Source organism: Rattus rattus, chromosome X (genome assembly GCF_011064425.1).
Source record: "Rattus rattus isolate New Zealand chromosome X, Rrattus_CSIRO_v1, whole genome shotgun sequence".
Taxonomy (NCBI): domain Eukaryota; kingdom Metazoa; phylum Chordata; class Mammalia; order Rodentia; family Muridae; genus Rattus; species Rattus rattus.
The window spans coordinates 65,082,628-65,100,874 of record NC_046172.1 but is presented as its reverse complement, the minus strand read 5'-3'; positions in this window follow the sequence as shown (position 1 = coordinate 65,100,874).

Sequence of the window (18,247 nt, the reverse complement as noted above, 5' to 3'; positions counted from 1 at the left end):
CTACTTGTTTAATTATGATTTCCTGAATTTTTCAGGGATTTTTAAGGACATTTCATGTAGGCTTCTACTTGTTCTCTAAGGAGTTCTTCATCTTTCTTTGAAGTCCTCCAGCATCATGATCAAATATGATTTTGAACTAGATCTTGCTTTTCTGGTGTGTTTGGACATTCCCTGTTTGCTTTGGTGGGAGAACAGGGCCCCGATGATGCCAGGCAGTCTTGGTTTCTGTTGCTTGGGTCCCCGTGCTTGCCTCTCACCATCAGATTATCTCTAGTGTTACTTTGTTCTGCTATTTCTGACAGTGGCTAGACTGTCCTATAAGCCTGTATGTCAGGAGTGCTGTAGACCTGTTTTCCTGTTTTCTTTCAGCCAGTTATGGGGACTGAGTGTTCTGCTTTCGGGCGTGTAGATTTTCCTATCTACAGGTCTTCAGCTGTTCCTGTGGGCCTGTGTTTGGTGTTCACAAGGCAGGTCTCTTGCAGCAGAAAAGTTAGTCTTACCTGTGGTCCCGAGGCTCAAGTTTGCTCGTGTGGTGCTGCCTCCGGCCTCTCCGCGGCGGCAGCAACCGGGAAGATCTGCGCCGCTCTTTCCGGGAGCCTCCGTGCACCAGGGTTCCAGATGGCATTTGGTGTTTTCCTCTGGCGTCTGAGATGTGTGCAGAGTTCAGTCTCTTCTGGTTTCCCAGGTGTGTCTGCCTCTCTGTAGGTTTAGCTCTCCCTCCCACGGGATTTGGGTGCAGAGAACTGTCTATCCGGTCTGTTCCTTCAGGTTCCTATGGTGTCTCAGGCACAGGGGTCCTGCCGCTCCTGGGCCCTCCCCCATGGGAACCCAGAGGCTGTATACAGTTTCCTCTTGGGCCAGGGATGTGGGCAGGGGTGGGCAGTGTTTGTGGTCTCTTCCGCTCTGCAGCTTCAGGAGTGCCCACCTGACCAGGCGGTGAGGTCTCTCTCCCACGGGGTTTGGGAGCAGAGAGCTGCTGCGGGCTGGTATGATAGCATTCTTAAGTGACCCCAAAAGTTCCACCAGAGAACTACTTAACCTGATAAACAACTTCAGCAAAGTGGATGCGTATAAAATTAACTCAAACAAATCAGTAGCTTTCTCTACTCAATAGATAAACAGGCTGAGAAAGAAATTAAGGAAATGACACCATTCACAATAGTCCCAAATAACATAAAATATCTTGGTGTGACTTTAACCAAGCAAGTGAAAGATCTGTATGATAAGAACTTCAAGCCTCTGAAGAAAGAAATTGAAGAAGATCTCAGAAGATGGAAAGATCTCCCATGCTCATGAATTGGCAGGATTAATATAGTAAAGATGGCCATTTTGCTAAAAGCAATCTACAGATTCAATGCAATCCCCATCAAAATTCCTACTCAATTCTTTATAGAGATAGGAAAAGCAATTTTCAAATTCATTTGGAATAACAAAAAACTCAGGATAGCAAAAAATATACTCAACAATTAAAGATCTTCTGGAGGAATCACCATCCCTGACTTCACGTAGTATTACAGAGTAATAGTCATAAAAACTGCATGGTATTGGTACAGAGACAGGCAGATAGATCAGTAGAACAGAACTGAAGACCCAGAAATGAACCCACACACCTTATGGTCACTTGATCTTTGACAAAGGAGCTAAAACTATCCAATCGAAGAAAGATAGCATTTTCAACAAATGGTGCTGGTCAACTGGAGGTCAGCATGTAGAAGAATGCAGATCGATCCATTCTTATCACCATGTACAAAGCTTAAGTCCAAGTGGATCAAGGACCTCCACATCAAACCAGATACACTCAAACTAATAGAAGATAAAGTGGGGAGGAGTCTCGAACACATGGGCACTGGGGAAATTTTCCTGAACAAAACACCAATGGCTTTTGCTCTAAGAGAAAGAATCGACAAGTGGGACCTCATAAAACAGCAAAGCTTCTTTAAGGCAAAAGACACTGTCATTAGGACAAAACAGCAACCAACAGATTGGGAAAAGATCTGTACCAATCCTACATCTGTTAGAGGGCTAATATCCAAAATATACAAAGAACTCAAGAAGTTAGACTCCAGAGAGCCAAATAACCCTATTAAAAATGGGGTATAGAGCTAAACAAAACATTCTTAGCTGAGGATTATCGAATGGCCAAAAAGCACCTAAAGAAATGTTCAACATCCTTAGTCATCAGGGAAATGCAAATCAAAACAACCCTGAGATTCCACCTCACACCAGTGAGAATGGCTAAGATCAAAAACTCAGGGGACAGCAAATGCTGGCGAGGATGTGGAGAAAGAGGAACACTCCTCCATTGTTGGTGGGATTGCAGACTGGTACAACCATTCTGGAAATCAGTCTGGAGGTTCCTCAGAAAATTGGACATTGAACTGCCTGAGGATCCAGCTATACCTCTCCTGGGCATATACTCAAAAGATGCCCCAACACATAACAAGGTCACATGCTACACTATGTTCATAGCAGTCTTATTTATAATATTCAGAAGCTGGAAATCATCCAGATGTCCCTCAACAGAAGAATGGATACAGAAAATGTGGGACATATACACAATGGAGTACTACTATGCTATTAAAAACAATGAATTCATGAAACCAGAAGTTACCATGTAAGCTTCCAAAAGAGAATCAACCGATAGTCCTACTCAGTTATGATATCTAAAAAATAAAACAACCACCAACATGGCATAATATCTCTAAGAGTGCATCAGCGGCATACACAAATTAGCAGTAACCAACAACCCTCTAACTGGACATAAGGCCTAGTCAACCAGAGGGTCCTGGAATCCTAGTAAACTCCCCAGGACCAGTGTGTGTTAGAGGATCCTGCTATTAATGTCACAGTTCACCATGTCTGGATAGCTCTCTGAGCTTGGTGCAAATTGGTGGACTCCCTTTCTCAGTGGGATTTCCACTTCTCAGCCTAACCTTAATTGGAAAGTGTCTCTAAGCGCAGGTGCTTGACCTTATTTGAAGGATAACCAGACACAGCTTTCTGCAAGCTCTACATGATTCAACAGTCTTACACTTGCCCCACCTACATATGATAAATAAGTCGTGTGTTATGACCAATCAGCCATTCTTGCCCATGACCATATGAACCCTTATATACCTTACCCCTGGGACAATAAAATGAGCTGTCTCTTTGAAACTGACTCCTGGAACTTCTTTCAGCCATACTCATGCTGCTTGCTGCTTCTGCTCCCTTTGCCACGTGGGCTAATGGTGAACGGCTCATAAGGAAACGGGGGACACCCAGACCAGTGAAGTCATGTATCTTGGAGGAGAGCCTACAATCACCGCTTTACTGAATCAGTATAATTCCTAATATTTTTTCTCATAGGTATAAAATTGTACCCTTCAACAAAGAAATGTCTCTTTCAACAGGCAGAGAGCATTACAGATGACAACTGATCAAACTGCAGAGAATGGGTGAGTGTGTGTCCAGCCCCAGCTGGTACACTTCTAATACATCTTCTGCTCTGTATGCTCAGGGATTGCACTAGAAATGAAAGCTTAATATTTGTAAGAGCCAGAGGAACAGGAAGTTTGCTTCGATATAGCATATCCTAAGTATGAAATGTTATCAGTGCGGCTGCTTATACATGATGTGAAAAAAGACAATAGACATGCTAACATGGAACAAGGAAATGTTATGGGGACCCAACCCTAGACTGAGAACTACAGCCAACTAGGGAATGCTGATGGGGGAAAATAGTCTTTCTCAGAGAAAAGCACCCTCACAACTGGTTATCTAACATCAAATGGTTAGCCCTGGAATCATATACACACAAATAACACTATATGGACTGAGAAAGCTATATTTATATATCTAGAAATGTGTGTGTGTGTGTGTGTGTGTGTGTGTGTGTGTGTGTAATTTATAAAGTGGCCCAGTCATTTTGACATTTAGAGTATATTTTTAAAATATTTGCATACATAACCACAAAGGGCCATATCTGAGAATTTTTCAACCATTTTTATTCTTTGTGAGTTTCACATCATATACTCAATGCCGGCCACCCAATGCTTCCATCAGCAGGAGGCAGGGCCAGCTCACCTGCACCCATGCTGTCTCACACACACTTCTAAAGCCAGCTCCACTGTGCTGCCCAGTCATGGCACAGGGCCCCTCTCCCAAGTGCTACAGCCTGTTGGTGGCTGAGCCAGCTGTTTCTCTCACACATCATGCACGCCAGTCCCACTCATCTCCCTATCCCCTCATATCTGCCCTTTGCCCTTGGAATTTCCCCCCTCAAATAAAACACAAACAACAACATAGAAAACATCTCATTGTGGAGACTGTAGTATGTAGCAGTGTGTCCCACAGGATCCCTCTGTCCATACATCTTCATTTACAAATGTTCATTGCAATGAATCATTGGTATGGTTTAAGACCTTGAGCTTATGTGACATCATCAATATTGGATCCTCATTGGGACTTCTCCCAGTTCTCCTGTTGTTGTCCTCTATCACAGAGATCCTGCAGCTTTGGGAAAGCAGGACTGGCCCTTTCATGCATCACAACCTTTTGCAAATGATACAGATTTTGGGTTGGGCCATATCAGAGGCCTGGATCTGGGCCTGGGTGATAGCAGAGCTGGCCAACCTGATATCTCTTCAGTGTCGGGGTCAGCTCTCCCACTTTCTTGTCCTCTGACCTGGCTCACTAATGCCCCTTGACCAGGGCCAGTCCTACTGTGCTACCCTGGAGAAACACAGGGCCTGCTTTCCTGAGTGGTGCAGCTGCTGAAGGACAGCACCAACTCTTGGGCACTCATGATCCCAGGGTCAGCTCTCTGGACTGAGACAGTGGTGAAGGGTTGAGAGAGACACATCGCCCACGCCACCACACCCCATCCAGTGAGGGGAGGGGCCAGTTCTGTACAGCCCTTGGATATTCAGATGGATATACATGTTGGTGGATATACATGTTGGTAAGACATTAAAAATAGACTCAAAAAGCATAGTTAACAATGGCAACTTTGTTGTGCAGACTTGCCCATCAGATAAGAATCTTGGGGTTCAGCCAGAGGTGATGCCACACAGGTTTAATCCCAGTACCTAGGGTACACAGGCAGATGTATATTTGTGCATAGTTAGTTATAGGCTAGCCTTGGCTACCTAGTGAGACCGCCTCAAACAACCACAACTTAAAAGAGAAAAATAATCTTAGGGTACATATACAATACAGTAGCTGGAAGAATCTTTCTAACATTCAACCATAGCAGTGGTAAGAAGTCATTTTAAGACCCATGACCTCCTCTTGGTCCCCCTTTACTTTCCCTATTTCTGTGATTATGTCAGGTTATATACTCACATCTAGAGATCTGGATCCACCAATAAAAGAGGACATGTGGCAAATGTCTTTCTGGGTCTGGATTATCTCATTCTGTATAGTATTTTCTAGTTCCATCCATTTACCTATAAAATTCCATTATTTTTTTATTTTCTGCTGAATACTATTCCATTATGTGTATGTACTATATTTTCATTATCCATTCATCTGTTAAAGGACATTTAGGTCATTTCCATTTCCCAAGTACTCTGAATAGAGCAGCAATGAAGATGGGTGAGCAAAGATTAGTCCTTTGGGCACATGCCAAGAAGAGTTCCCCCTTTCCCACATCCTCATTAATACTTGTTGGCAATTGTTTCATTGTCTTAGTCAATCTGACTGGCACAACATGAAATACCAAACTAATTTGCATTTCACTAACTGCTAAGGATGGGGAAGACTCTTTAAAACTTATCACTTTGTGTATATGAGTTGCTTTGCCTGCATGTAGGTCTATGCACCATGTGTGTGCCTGGTATACCACATATATATCTGCTGCCCATTGTGGCCAGATTATGGAGTCAGATGCCTTGGCACTGGAGTTTCAGATGGTTGTGAGCCACCATGTGCATGCTAGAAATGAAACCCAAATCCCCTGGAAGACCAGTAGGTGCTCTTAACCACTGCGCCGTTTCTCCAGACCTTGGGATACTGTAAAAGGTATTTCTTCACCATTTTGTGTCTCCTTTTGAGAATTCTCTCTTTGGATCCATAGCCCATTTGTTTATTTGGGTCTTTTTTATGTTACTTTCATTTTTAGATTTTTGTACATTCTGGATAATGCTCTGTCAGATGCATAGTTGTGAGTCTCTCCCAATCTTTGGGTTTCCTCTTAACTATCTTGTTTTCTTTGTTGTACAGAACTTTTTAGTTTAATGAAGTTTCACCTGTCAATTGTTGACCTCAATTCTTGAGCCAGTGGAATCCTACTCATAGCATTCTTTCCTGCACCTATATTTTGTAGGGTACTGTCTATTTTTTCTTCTAGCAGTTTCAGGATTTCAGGTTTTACATTGAGAGAATATGGAAATGACTTTTGTTCAAGGTCACGGAAACATGTCTAATTTAATTCTTCTTCCTGTAGACATGCAGCTTACCAGCACCATTTATTAAAGTTGTGATCTTTTCTCCTGTGTATGCTTTTTAGCATCTTTCTCTAATATCAGATGGCTATAGTTACATTTTGTACCATTGATCTACATGTCTATTTTTGTGCCCGCACCATTCTATTTTTATTATTAAGGATCTGTAATATAACTTGAACTCTGGTATGGTAATCCCTCCAATGTTGCTATTTTTGCTCAGGATTGCTTCAGTTACCTGGGTTCCCTATAAATTTTAAAATAACTTCTCATGTTTGGTGAAGAATGTCATAGGGATTTTGATTATGAGCAAATTATATCTGTACATTTATTTTTAGTATAATAAGCATTTCGACAATATTGTTTATATCAATCCATGTATTTTTCTCAATCTTTTTCTTTAAAAACTTAAAGGTTTACTGTAGAGGCCTTTCATCTCCTTGGTTGATTTAATTCCTAGATATCTTACCTTCCTATTGTGAATAGGAGTATGTCTTCTCTCTCTTTCTGAGCATTTCATTATTGGTGTAGGTAGGTCTAAAGTTAAACCACACATTCGTTGGTCACTTGTGGAAGTTCTGCATCACCCCTATCCCAGCCTACCTTGCAGTCAGTGCAGATTATAGGTCGAGTGGTTTGTGGATGGGTTGAGGTCCAGGGCTGTCTTTCCGTAGTCTGCAGAGGAGAGTCCTGCACCACAGACTAGAAAGCAGGGGTGAGGGCTCTATGCAGTTCCACCTCTCTGTGTTCAATGAGCTGTGTGTATGGTGACATTTTTCTCTCAGGACTCCTTCCCTCCTATTGGCTTGCCTCATCCAGCTTCAGTGTGAAGTCTTTTGCCTTGTTTTATTGTGTCTTGTCTTGTTCTGTTCTGTTATTACCTCTTGAGAGCTTGCTCTTTTCTGAAGAGGAAACAAATGGGATTGGGTAAGGCAGAGGGAAGATTGCACACCAGGGTGAGGGCAATGGAAGGAGGTGAAACTGGTCAGGATGTACTGTATGAGAGAAGAATCTATTTTCTTTTTCTTAATTTTATTTTTCTTGGATATTTTATGTATTTACACTTCAAATGTTATCCCCTTTCCCCTTTCCCATAGCCCTTCCCCTCCCCCTGCTTCTATGAGGATGTTCCCACTCCCATCCTCCCACTCCAACCTCAACACCCTGGGATTAACCTACAAAATCATAGGAGAATTGGTTTAAGACAAAGAGCTGTACAGAAATTTTGAAAAAGACTCAGTAGCTCAGGAAATAAAAACAATAATTGATAAAATGAATGCAAGAAATAAAAAGTTGTTCATAAAGCAAAGGAAATGTAATGAAGATAGCCTACAGAAAGGGAGAAAGTGTGTGACAGAGGTTAATATCTAGAATATTTAAAGTATACAACCCAATCAATAAAAATGTTAATGAAATGATATTTCTTAAAGATTAAGTAAATGGCTTACTACTGTTTAGATAAATTGACAAGGCATATAACTGTTTCCTAAGCCTTTTTATTTCTATACATAGACAAATCCACTCTTAGACTTTCCTCAGAGCAGCTCCTCTCCAGTGAATGATACTGAATGCAGAGACTCATAATTGTCCAAAATGCTGATATTAACAGGCCATTGTCTTCTCAGTTCCAAACAAGATATTTACAGTATACAGAAGCTTAGGGAACACTGAAGAAGATGGGACTTTCCGTGAGGTCACAGAAGTATCAGAGACCCAGGCTATGGTAGTACTAGGGAACCCTAAGGCAAGGTTAGCACCCAAAATTCCAGAGGCTATGCAGACCACAAAAACTCCAGGGGAGACACCCTATTGGACCTGAAGACTTGCTAGTCACTGGAACCCTAGGCCACTCATGCCAGAGGACAAAAAGGAAACAGAAACCAAGGGGGAAACATCTAAATCCCCACCTGTCCAAAAAAGATAAACTCCGAAATCATCATTTAAACCTATAAAAACTGCAAAAGCCAGACGGCTAATGGCCACCATAGGAGCACAATCAACAAGAAACAGCCACCAGCAGAGTCCAGCTAGCCTACTACAGCAAGCCTTGGGTATTCCAACACAGCCGAAGCACACGAGAATGCCTTTAAATCCAATCTTATGAAGATGGCAGAGGACTTTAAAGAGCAAATGATTCAATCTCTTAAGAAAATACAAATAGGTGAAGGAAATGAATAAAATTGTTCCAGACTTAAAAATAGAAATAGAAGTAATAATAATAATAAAAAAAAAACCACAAACCAGGAGGCTCCAAAAGATGGAAAACCTAGGATAGAGAACAGGAACTACAGACAAAAGCATCACCAACAGAGTACAGGAGATGGAAGAGTGAATCTCAGGCATAGAAAATATGGCAGCAAAAATAATATATCGGTCAAAGAAAATGCTAAATCTAAAAAGTTCCTGATACAAATCACTCATGAAATTTAGGACACTATGAAAAGACCAAGCCTTAGAAAAAAAAGAAATAAAAGATGGAGAAGCTTCCCGACTCAAATGTCCAAAAATATTTTCAACAAAATCATAGAAGAAAAATTCCCTAACCTTAAAGACATGTCTGTAAAGGTATAGGAAGCTCTTGCACTAATTAGAATGGTTAAGATAAAAAAAAAAACCTCAAAGAACAGCACATGCTGGTGATCAGGTGAATCAGGGAAACACTCCTCCATTGCTGGTGGGAGTATAAATTTGGAAATAAATTTGGCAGTTTTTCTCAGAAAATTCAGAATAGTTCTACTTCAAGACCTAGCTAAACCACCCCTGGGCATGTACCCAAAAGATGCTTCACCATACTCCATGCTCAACTATGTTCATAGCAGCTTTATTTACAATAGACAGAAACTGGAAACAATCCAAATGCCCCTCAACTGAAAATGGATACAGAAAACATGTTTCACTTACACAGTAGAATATTATTCAGCTATTAAAAATAAAGACATCATGAATTCTGCAGGTAAATGTGTGGAACTTGAGAATAAATCCTGAAAGAGTGTGCATGGTATGTATTCACTTATAAGTGGATATTAGCCATAAAGCACAAAATACCCATGATACATCCCACAGAACCAACGAGGTTAAATAAGAACAAAGGCCCAAGCGAGGATGCTTGGATCACATTTAGAAGTGTGAGGGAGGTGGACAAAATGTCACAGGAGGCATTGAGAGGGAGGTAAGAGGGAGAGGGAGGGGAATGTGTGGGAAGGACAGAGACCAAGAGGGTCAGGGGAATAAATGGAGATCTGCAGCTGCCAGGGGTGGGGGCTGGGGGGGAACTTTAGGAAGTCCCAGAGACCTGAGAACGGGATGTTCCCAGGAGTCAATGTGGATGACTTTAGCAGAGATGTCTAACAGTGGGGACTGGAACCTGAAAAGGCCACCTCCTGTAGCCATGCAGAACTCCTGGTGGAGGGATAAGGACACCAACTTACCCACAAAAATTTCGACCCCAAATTTGTCCTGTGTAAAACACACTGCATGTTTAAGCCTTGGCATTTGTATATTTCATGGTCTGTAAATATTACTAAAATAAAGTAACATACATTGTTAACATACATTGAACTGGAGTGGGTAGGTTTGTCTCTCATGGTAGTACATAATAACAATTCTAAAACATTTGTGCAAATAATTGTGAAACCTAAGTCAAATTTCTTTCATTTACAGAATAGAGATATAAATATAAAAAGGGAAGTCTTGAATATATCCTACTACATTGGCGTAAAACTTGAGGCACCAATATAACCACTTAATTTTTTTTAAAGATTTATTTATTTTATGTATATGAGTTCTCTATCTGCATATATACCTGCATGCCAGAAAAGGACATCAGAACACATACATGGTTGTGAGCCACCATGTGGTTGATGGAATTGAACTCAGGGCCTCTGGAAAAGCAATCAGTGAACTAAGCCATCAGAACCACTGAGCCAACTTTCCAACCCAAACACATAATTTTTTAATCTAATATTTGTATTGATTATTTGGGAATTTCACATAATGCACCCTGATCACCCTCACTTCCCAGTCGTCCCAGTTCTGTCTCCAGCCTTTGTGGCCTCTCCTCCAAAATAAGATAAAAACAAAAATAAGTCCAATTTGTGTTGTCCATCTAGTCACTAGTATATTGTCAAACTCCTGGTGGTCAGCTCCTTAAAGAAAAGTGAATCCTTCCTCAGCCCTGCCCCTACCAGTAGCCATCAATTGTAGAGAGCTCTACTTCACTATCCTATTTTGTTCTTTTTATTGTATATTTTATGTATTTACATTTCAAACATTATCCCTCCTTCCCTGTTCCTCTCCCATCCCCCCTCCCTTGCCTCTATGAGGATGCTGTCCCCCACTCCTACCTCAACACCCTAGCATTCCCCTATACTGTGGAAAAGAGCCTTTACAGGACCAAGGGCTCCTCCTCCTGTTGATGCCAGACAATGTCATCCTCTGCTACATATGTTGTTGGAGCCACCGGTCCCCCATGTATACTCTTTGATTGGTGGTTTAGTCCCTGGAAGCTCTGGTTGGTTGGTATTGTTGTTCTTATGGGGTTGCAAACCCCTTCAGCTCCTTCAGTCCTTTTCTCTAACTCCTCCATTGGGGTGCCCATGCTCAGTCTGATGGTTAACTGAAAGCATCTTAATCTATATCAGTAAGGCTCTGGGAGAGCCTCTCAGGAGACATCCACATCAGGCTCCTGTCAGCAACTACTTCTTGGCATCAGCAATAGTGTCTGAGTTTGGTGGCTGTATATGGGATGGATTCTCAGGTGGGGCAGTTTCTGGATGGCCTTTCCTTCAGTCTCTGCTCCAAACTTTGTCTCCATATTTCCTCCTGTGAATATTTTTGTTCCCCCTTTTAAGAAAGACTGAAGCACCTGCACTTTGGCCTTCCTTTTTCTTGAGCTTCAATGTGATCTGTAGGTTGTATCTTGGGTAATCCGAGCTTTTGGGCTAATATCCACTTATTAGTGAGTACATACCATGGGTGGGTTTTTTTGTTTTTTGTTTGTTTGTTTGTTTTGTGATTGGCTTACCTCACTCGATGATATTTTCTAGTTCCATTTATTTGCCTAAGAATTTCATGAAGTCATTGTTTTTTATCACAATTTTTAAGAGTTTTCTTTGAAGACTTCCTGTCTAGATTGTTATTTTGGGGCAGTGGGAGGAGGGGATTGTCACAGAAGCTTTCTATGTCTCTCTCAACTGGGCCACATGGTTTTTAATAAATGCCTTTAGGCAATTTCCTTTGAATTGGATCTGAAATGGCTTGTGACTTAAGTGAGCCAATAGATGATTGTATAGGTGATCATGCCATGCCTTCTAAGACCATACATTTAAAAAGCCAAATACCTTCCCCTTCTGTGATTTAGGAGGCATGAGACAGGTAAGAATTCTGAGTGCCCTGATGGGGAGACCAAGTAGATAAACTACATGGAGAGGAAAGTCCCTCCCAGTCCCTCTTCTAGATAACCAGCTACTAAATAACTATAATAGAGTGGAACACTTGAACTGAGACCAGCAGAGGAACTAATCAGCAGAGCTCAGCAAATCTTCAAAACAACGAAGAAAGGTGTGTTTTCTGTAGACAATCACTTTTAGAGTAACTTCTTGTGCAGTTATAGATAACTGAAATGATAAAACAAGAAAGTTAAAAATATTAACAGTAATAATCCAAACTACGAGAAAGGTGTATGGGATCTCCTTGATTATTCTTGCAACTTTCCTGTCTGCTTGAAATTATACAAAGGTATAGTAAATTAACAACTATACGATACTGAATTTAGACAATTAATTACAAAGATTTACCTAAAACTGCCCTTCATATATAATTAAACAAATCCAAAAACCAAGAAAGATTAACTAAAACCTTTCCACAATTGTTCAGAAGAATTTCATTATTCACAAAATACTAAATTTTTTATAAATAATTATTTTACATATAACATTAATTCAGAACTTACCGGCACAGTAAGTTGGTTTCAAAATTCTTTCAATGTCAGGTCCATACACTCGATCAAATGCGAACACTGTCCGAATCTGCACTGAATTTCAGCTGAATGAGTAGCAAGGGCGCGGCAGCCTCCTTCAGATCTGAAACCCTGTGAGCACGGTGTTTTTCATCTGTTTTCTCATCAGCATTTTTGCCTTTCTGACCTCCCACCAGAATGGCCTCCTAAGTTCTGTCTCCGTGTTGTAGGCCTTCCCTAGGTCACACCTCTAAACTTTTTCAAATCCCTTACAAAAGGCTTCTGCATTAAATATTCAGGTGGTTACAGAAACTACCCCACAGGTGCTAGCTTTTACCTGCATTTCCAGCCTTCTCTTTGCTGTGACAAAATGTCTGACCAGAACTTAAAGGAGGTGGAGTTATATAGGGTCATGGATTCAGTCCATGCTTAGGAAGGGCATGGCAGAGCAGAGCAGCTCAGATTTCAGTAACCAGGAAGAAGAGATGATGTTAGTGCTAACCGGTTTTCTACTTTTACTTCATATGGGCCTTTGGCTTGCAGACAGTGCCACCCAAACTCAAGGCAAGTGTGATCTCCTTTAGTTTAACCTTTCTGGGTTGGGGATTTAGCTCAGTGGTAGAGCGCTTGCCTAGGAAGTGCAAGGCCCCTGAAAATTCCTAATCTCTTGGGCAGTTCTCAGTTCAGGAGGCCCCTGAAAATTCCTAATCTCTTGGGCAGTTCTCAGTTCAGTCTAGTTGATATTCAAGATTAAACATTCTTTTCTTGCTCTTTTTTCTTCCTTTCTTCCTTTCTCTCTCTCTCTCTCTCTCTCTCTCTCTCTCTTTCTTTCTTTCTTTCTTTCTTTCTTCCTGCTTCTGCTTTTGGACAAGTACAGCTACCAGATGGACATGTGGTTCCATGAAATATTTTTGTAGAGGCTGAGGTGTTAATTGTTTAATATGCATAAGGTAAAGTGGAACCATCATGTAAACCACATTCTACAATTTGAAGGGCTCCATAGGAAGCCAATGGAACTGATGGCAGTGGCCAAAGCATTTTCCACTCTCACTGTTCATCTTTATTCCAGACAAGAGAAAAGTCCCACTGCATAGTGATTCTGAGAAAGAAAGGGTCAGCAGCTCTTACTTAAATATGCAGATTGTCAGGCTTCCTAAAGCCAAGAAAGGACAGTACAAAATCCAAGCGTAGCTGTGTTATCTACTTTTCTTTCTGTTACTGTGATAAAATACCATGACCATGGCAACTTCAAGAAAGAAGGGTGTGTTTGGGCTTATGGTTTCAGATAATTAAGTGTCCATCACTGTCACAGTGGGGAAGCATGGTGGCAGGCAGCCAGAATGACAGCCAGATCAGCAAGCTAAGGGCTCAGGCACAAAGCAGAGAAGGCAAATTGGAAATTGCTTGAGTCTTTAAACACTCAAAGCTCACATTCAGTGACACTTCCTCCAATATGGCCGTACTTCTAAAACTTCCCACACATTAGTGACCAAGTGCTCAAATACGAGAGACTCTAGGGAATATTCTCATTCAAACCACCAGTCCACTAGCTGGTTCCAACAAATTTCATAAGGTAATCCCCATTAGGTAACCAGTCAAAAACTGAAGGCATTTAGTTCGAGTTGACAAGAGTTAAATTACAGAATAGTTGAGAGTAAGGCTTGAACTAGTGATTTGTAAGTAAGGGAAGCTGTGTGTCTCAAATAGTTAAAAGTACAAGCAGAAATAGACTCAGAGCCATCCCTCCCTTATGTCTCCATTCCCTAGTTTAGATGGTAGATATTTCTAGTTGGCTACTGATTCACCAGACAACAAATAATAAGACCAAACTTAACATTATATCGACACTATAAGGTAAATCAAGAATTAGTCATTTGTTGAACAAGTATTTCTTTATTTTTTTAAACATTTGTTTTAGTATGTGTAGGAATGTTTTTATGTCTCTGTGTATGTACATGATCCACTTTTTTGCCTGGTGGCCATGGAATTTACAAGAAGTATTGGATCAACTAGAAGAACTAGAGATACGGGGGGTTGTGAGCCACCACTACAGAGCTAGGAACTGAACTTGGTTCTTTACAAGAGTACCAAGAGCTCTTAACCACTGAGCCATCTCTCCACAGAAATTTTTGAGTTCTTTCCACAGTTAATGTTCTAGACACTGGAGAGTCCATTTTTCTTCTAATAATTAATATCTGAAGCCAGGCAACTTTATAAAGGTTTATCTAGCCCTCAGTTCTGGAGGTTTGAGGGTATATAGAACTGGCATTAACTCAGTTCTGTTGACAGCCAGGTTGGAGAAAGTGCATTCAGGAGCAAGGAAATAATCACATACCAGACAGAAAGCCAAAGCATGGTTTAAAGGTTAAGTAACTCCCTGTCACTCTAGGAGAACAGCATTTTCTTAGGAAGGTGGCACTCCCAATGATCTAAGAACTTCCCACTTGACTCAACTGCTTGAGGTTTCCATAATCGCCCATATCCCCACACTGTGGACCATGAAACAAGCACATAAACCCTTATAGGAGAACAAAATTGAAACCATAACAGGTAGTAAAGCTGGAAAGAGTGGTTGGATATGGGAGCAGAGGGAGAAGGCAAAGGGAGAATGGTTCAGAATACAACTTCCCAGATTCTAAATGCAATCTGTGCTTCTGAACTCTGACCACAGATTCTCAACGTAGCTTAGAGCCCCTGCAGTCTTTGTGCTGCTCTCCAAAGCCTGCACTGTTGCATTTGTTCCTGCACCATTACATGCTGCATTTATCTCTGAAGTGCCTTCTGCTTGTTTTGTTCAATCTGTTCAAAGCCATTTTGTCATTAGGACAAATCTCAAATCTCTCCTCTTTTGGGAAGCTTTTCCTGAGAACTGTATTTCTAGATAGAGGATGATTTAAGAGTCAAAACATGTGCTTTACATTAAACAGATATTTGTCTGAATCTCTGCTCCACCATTTATTAGCTGTGTAATGTCTTCTGAGACTTTGCTCACATTTAAGAAGATAATATCTCCCTTGTAGAATTTTTATAATGATTGAAATATGGTACCAGTTTGAGTTTCAGTTTTCCCATTTATAAGGTGAGAAAAGATGTTAGGAATGTTCTAGGTCTAATTTTTGATGTATCTAGTTTTCTTTTTTTCTCCATTTCAGATTCCCAGGGCCCTCACACTCTCTTTGTTACATGTTCTAACCAGAGAAAGCCTCACTTCTAGGGATTTGCCCATCTGTGTTAGTGAAGCAAGCCCTGAACTGTACATGCTGGGATACACTCTCCTTGGAATTGCAAAGGGAACAACCCTAGGGAAAGATTATTCGGGACTTAGTCAACTTGAGAGCTACAGTGAGGATACATTACTGATTGTTCCTTAAAACATACTAGTTGGTAGGCCATGAAAATTATGTGCTTGTAAATGTTATCTTAAAGGCTGGAAGAGAAAGATCATAGGCTCTCAAAGGCAGTCTAAGGACAAAGACTGTGGCCAGAAATTGCATGTTATCAAAATGAATTGAGTTCCTTTTCCTAACTCTCCTGTTATCTCAGAGAAACTCATAATCCAGGCAGTCAATAAAGATCCTTCTCATCTTCTTCAATGTGCCGACTCCCACCTACAATTAGGTGGAGAGGCAACAGATAACAAATGTCTAATGATTCCCACCTGGAGGAGGAACTCCTGGAACCAGGGTCACAAAGTGGTGAAAACCCCTCCCTGCAGGTGTAAATCAAAGCAACTAAGATAAAAAGGGTCTGTCTGGTTAGAGATGTGGTCCAGGGAGCATGAAGAAAGGGACTGATACTTGTCTCCTACTGAGATCTTAACAATTACCCAAGTAGCATTCCCAGTGGCAATGACAGAGGAGAGACTCTAGTGTGATATGCCAGTGGATGACACGTAGGAATCAATGATCCAGAGGTCAACATCTTGACGCATCTTCTAACAGAAGTTAGGACAGGGAGGAGCCCACAATGGAGCCAAGATCTGGTAGTAGTCATGCAGGATGGAGATCAGACTGAAAAAAAAAAAGCTGAGAAATCTGGACTAGTGTGGTGGAAAAACAGACTGAAAGAAGCCAAAATCCAAAGCCAGGTCATGGTTCACTTCACCAAGCAGGGAAGAGAGGCGTCGATGATTTGGTCTGACCTCAGTTATTTCTGAGACACCTCTGATTGTCAAAGTTACAGCTATCTGAAAACAACCCTGGGAGCAGCCTCAGAAACAGGAAGAAAGAAGAAGCATAACACTACGCCAAATACACTAGTTCTATGAGAACAGAGAAGAGAAAGGTGGCCAATAGTGGACTAGAAAACTACACACACTCCTAGCAACAGTAAAGAGGAAACTTAGAAGCTAAAAATTAGATATCAGGCTCCATAATAACAGGCATACTATTCCATGCCATACACGTGACCCTTAAAGTCCTGTAGAAATAAAATTAAAAAGAAATAAGAGCTGAAGATGCAGTTCAATCATACAGAGCTTGGCTAGCATTCTTGGGGCTCTGGGTTTGGGCCTTGGCACTGAAGGAAACATGAAGAGAAACAGACAGTGGCAAATGGCAGCATTCTCTTTCCTATCTCATTAGGGACTTCCCAAAATGCAAAGGTTAAAACCCAACTGGCAGAGAAGGGTGCCTGTCCAACCTTCTCTTACTCATACCCACTTTTAAAATCCTGAGGTGAGGTTTGGGGGTACAGGGAACAACTGTATACTCTTGAAAGCATCTAGAGTAGTGTGGACACTCACCATTGTTAGGTAAGTGAGGGTGAGATACGCATGGACCTTGGCAATGCTGCCATGTCTAACTATGTGTATTTTCTTAAGTGCAGCATGCATTTTTAACCTTTCCATACATTTGCATATTATGCCAGCACCAGCAACTTTACTTGTTGTTGTAACAAAATATATGACAACCTGAGAGGGAAAGGCCTTATTTGGATTACAGGCCCAGTGAATATAAGTTATTTCAGCAGAGATGATCGACAGCAGGAGCAGAGGGTAAGCAGTCTCATTGTCTACACAGGAAGCAGAGAGGTAAATGCTCAGCTCAATTTCTCCTTTTTATTTAGTCTTGGATCCTGGCCCATGACAGGATATCAATCACATTTAGGGAAGATCTTCACATAGCAGCTAATCTAACCTAGATAATCCTGTATAGACACGACTGGAGACTTGTTTACATAGTGATTTTAAATCCCATAAAGCTAATGATCAACATTTATTATAAGCATTATATATTGAATTCTCTTTCCTACTGCTTGACTGAAGGGACCAAATATTACCTCTTTGAATTGTTCCTTTCATCTGTGATCTATTCTTACTCAGCAAACTCTTAAGGCTTATATTGAGTAATTTGTTTACTTATGTAGTCTTTCCCATCCTTGTCAACAAGTTATAAATCCATTTAGAGAATCAAAGAGAAAGTTGTAATTTTAATGCCCTAAATTTCATATAGTCACATACTTTTTGTGAAAAAATTTCACATAGTCAATTTCTTTAGCTCTCTGTACTCTTTCCCATGAATGTCATCTATTAGTTCTCAATGAGAATCCATTTTACACTGTGGGCCCCACAAATATGGTAGCCATGTCTTTATCACATTTTCATCCCTACTGTATAGCATAGAGCCTGAAAAAAATAAGTGAAAAAATATTGCATGTTAGTGTGAGACAACACAAGAGAAGTGTAAAATGTGGTTGTTCGTATCAAGAGGCTTCTAGTTTGAATGATCTCTATCATATTTCCTCCCTCTATCATATTTCAACTAACAGTAAACTACCACATTTAATGAGGTGACTCAAATACATGATTGGTACTCATCTTTTCTTGGCACTTGTCTATTTTCCCAGCCCTCAATAATGTCCTGAA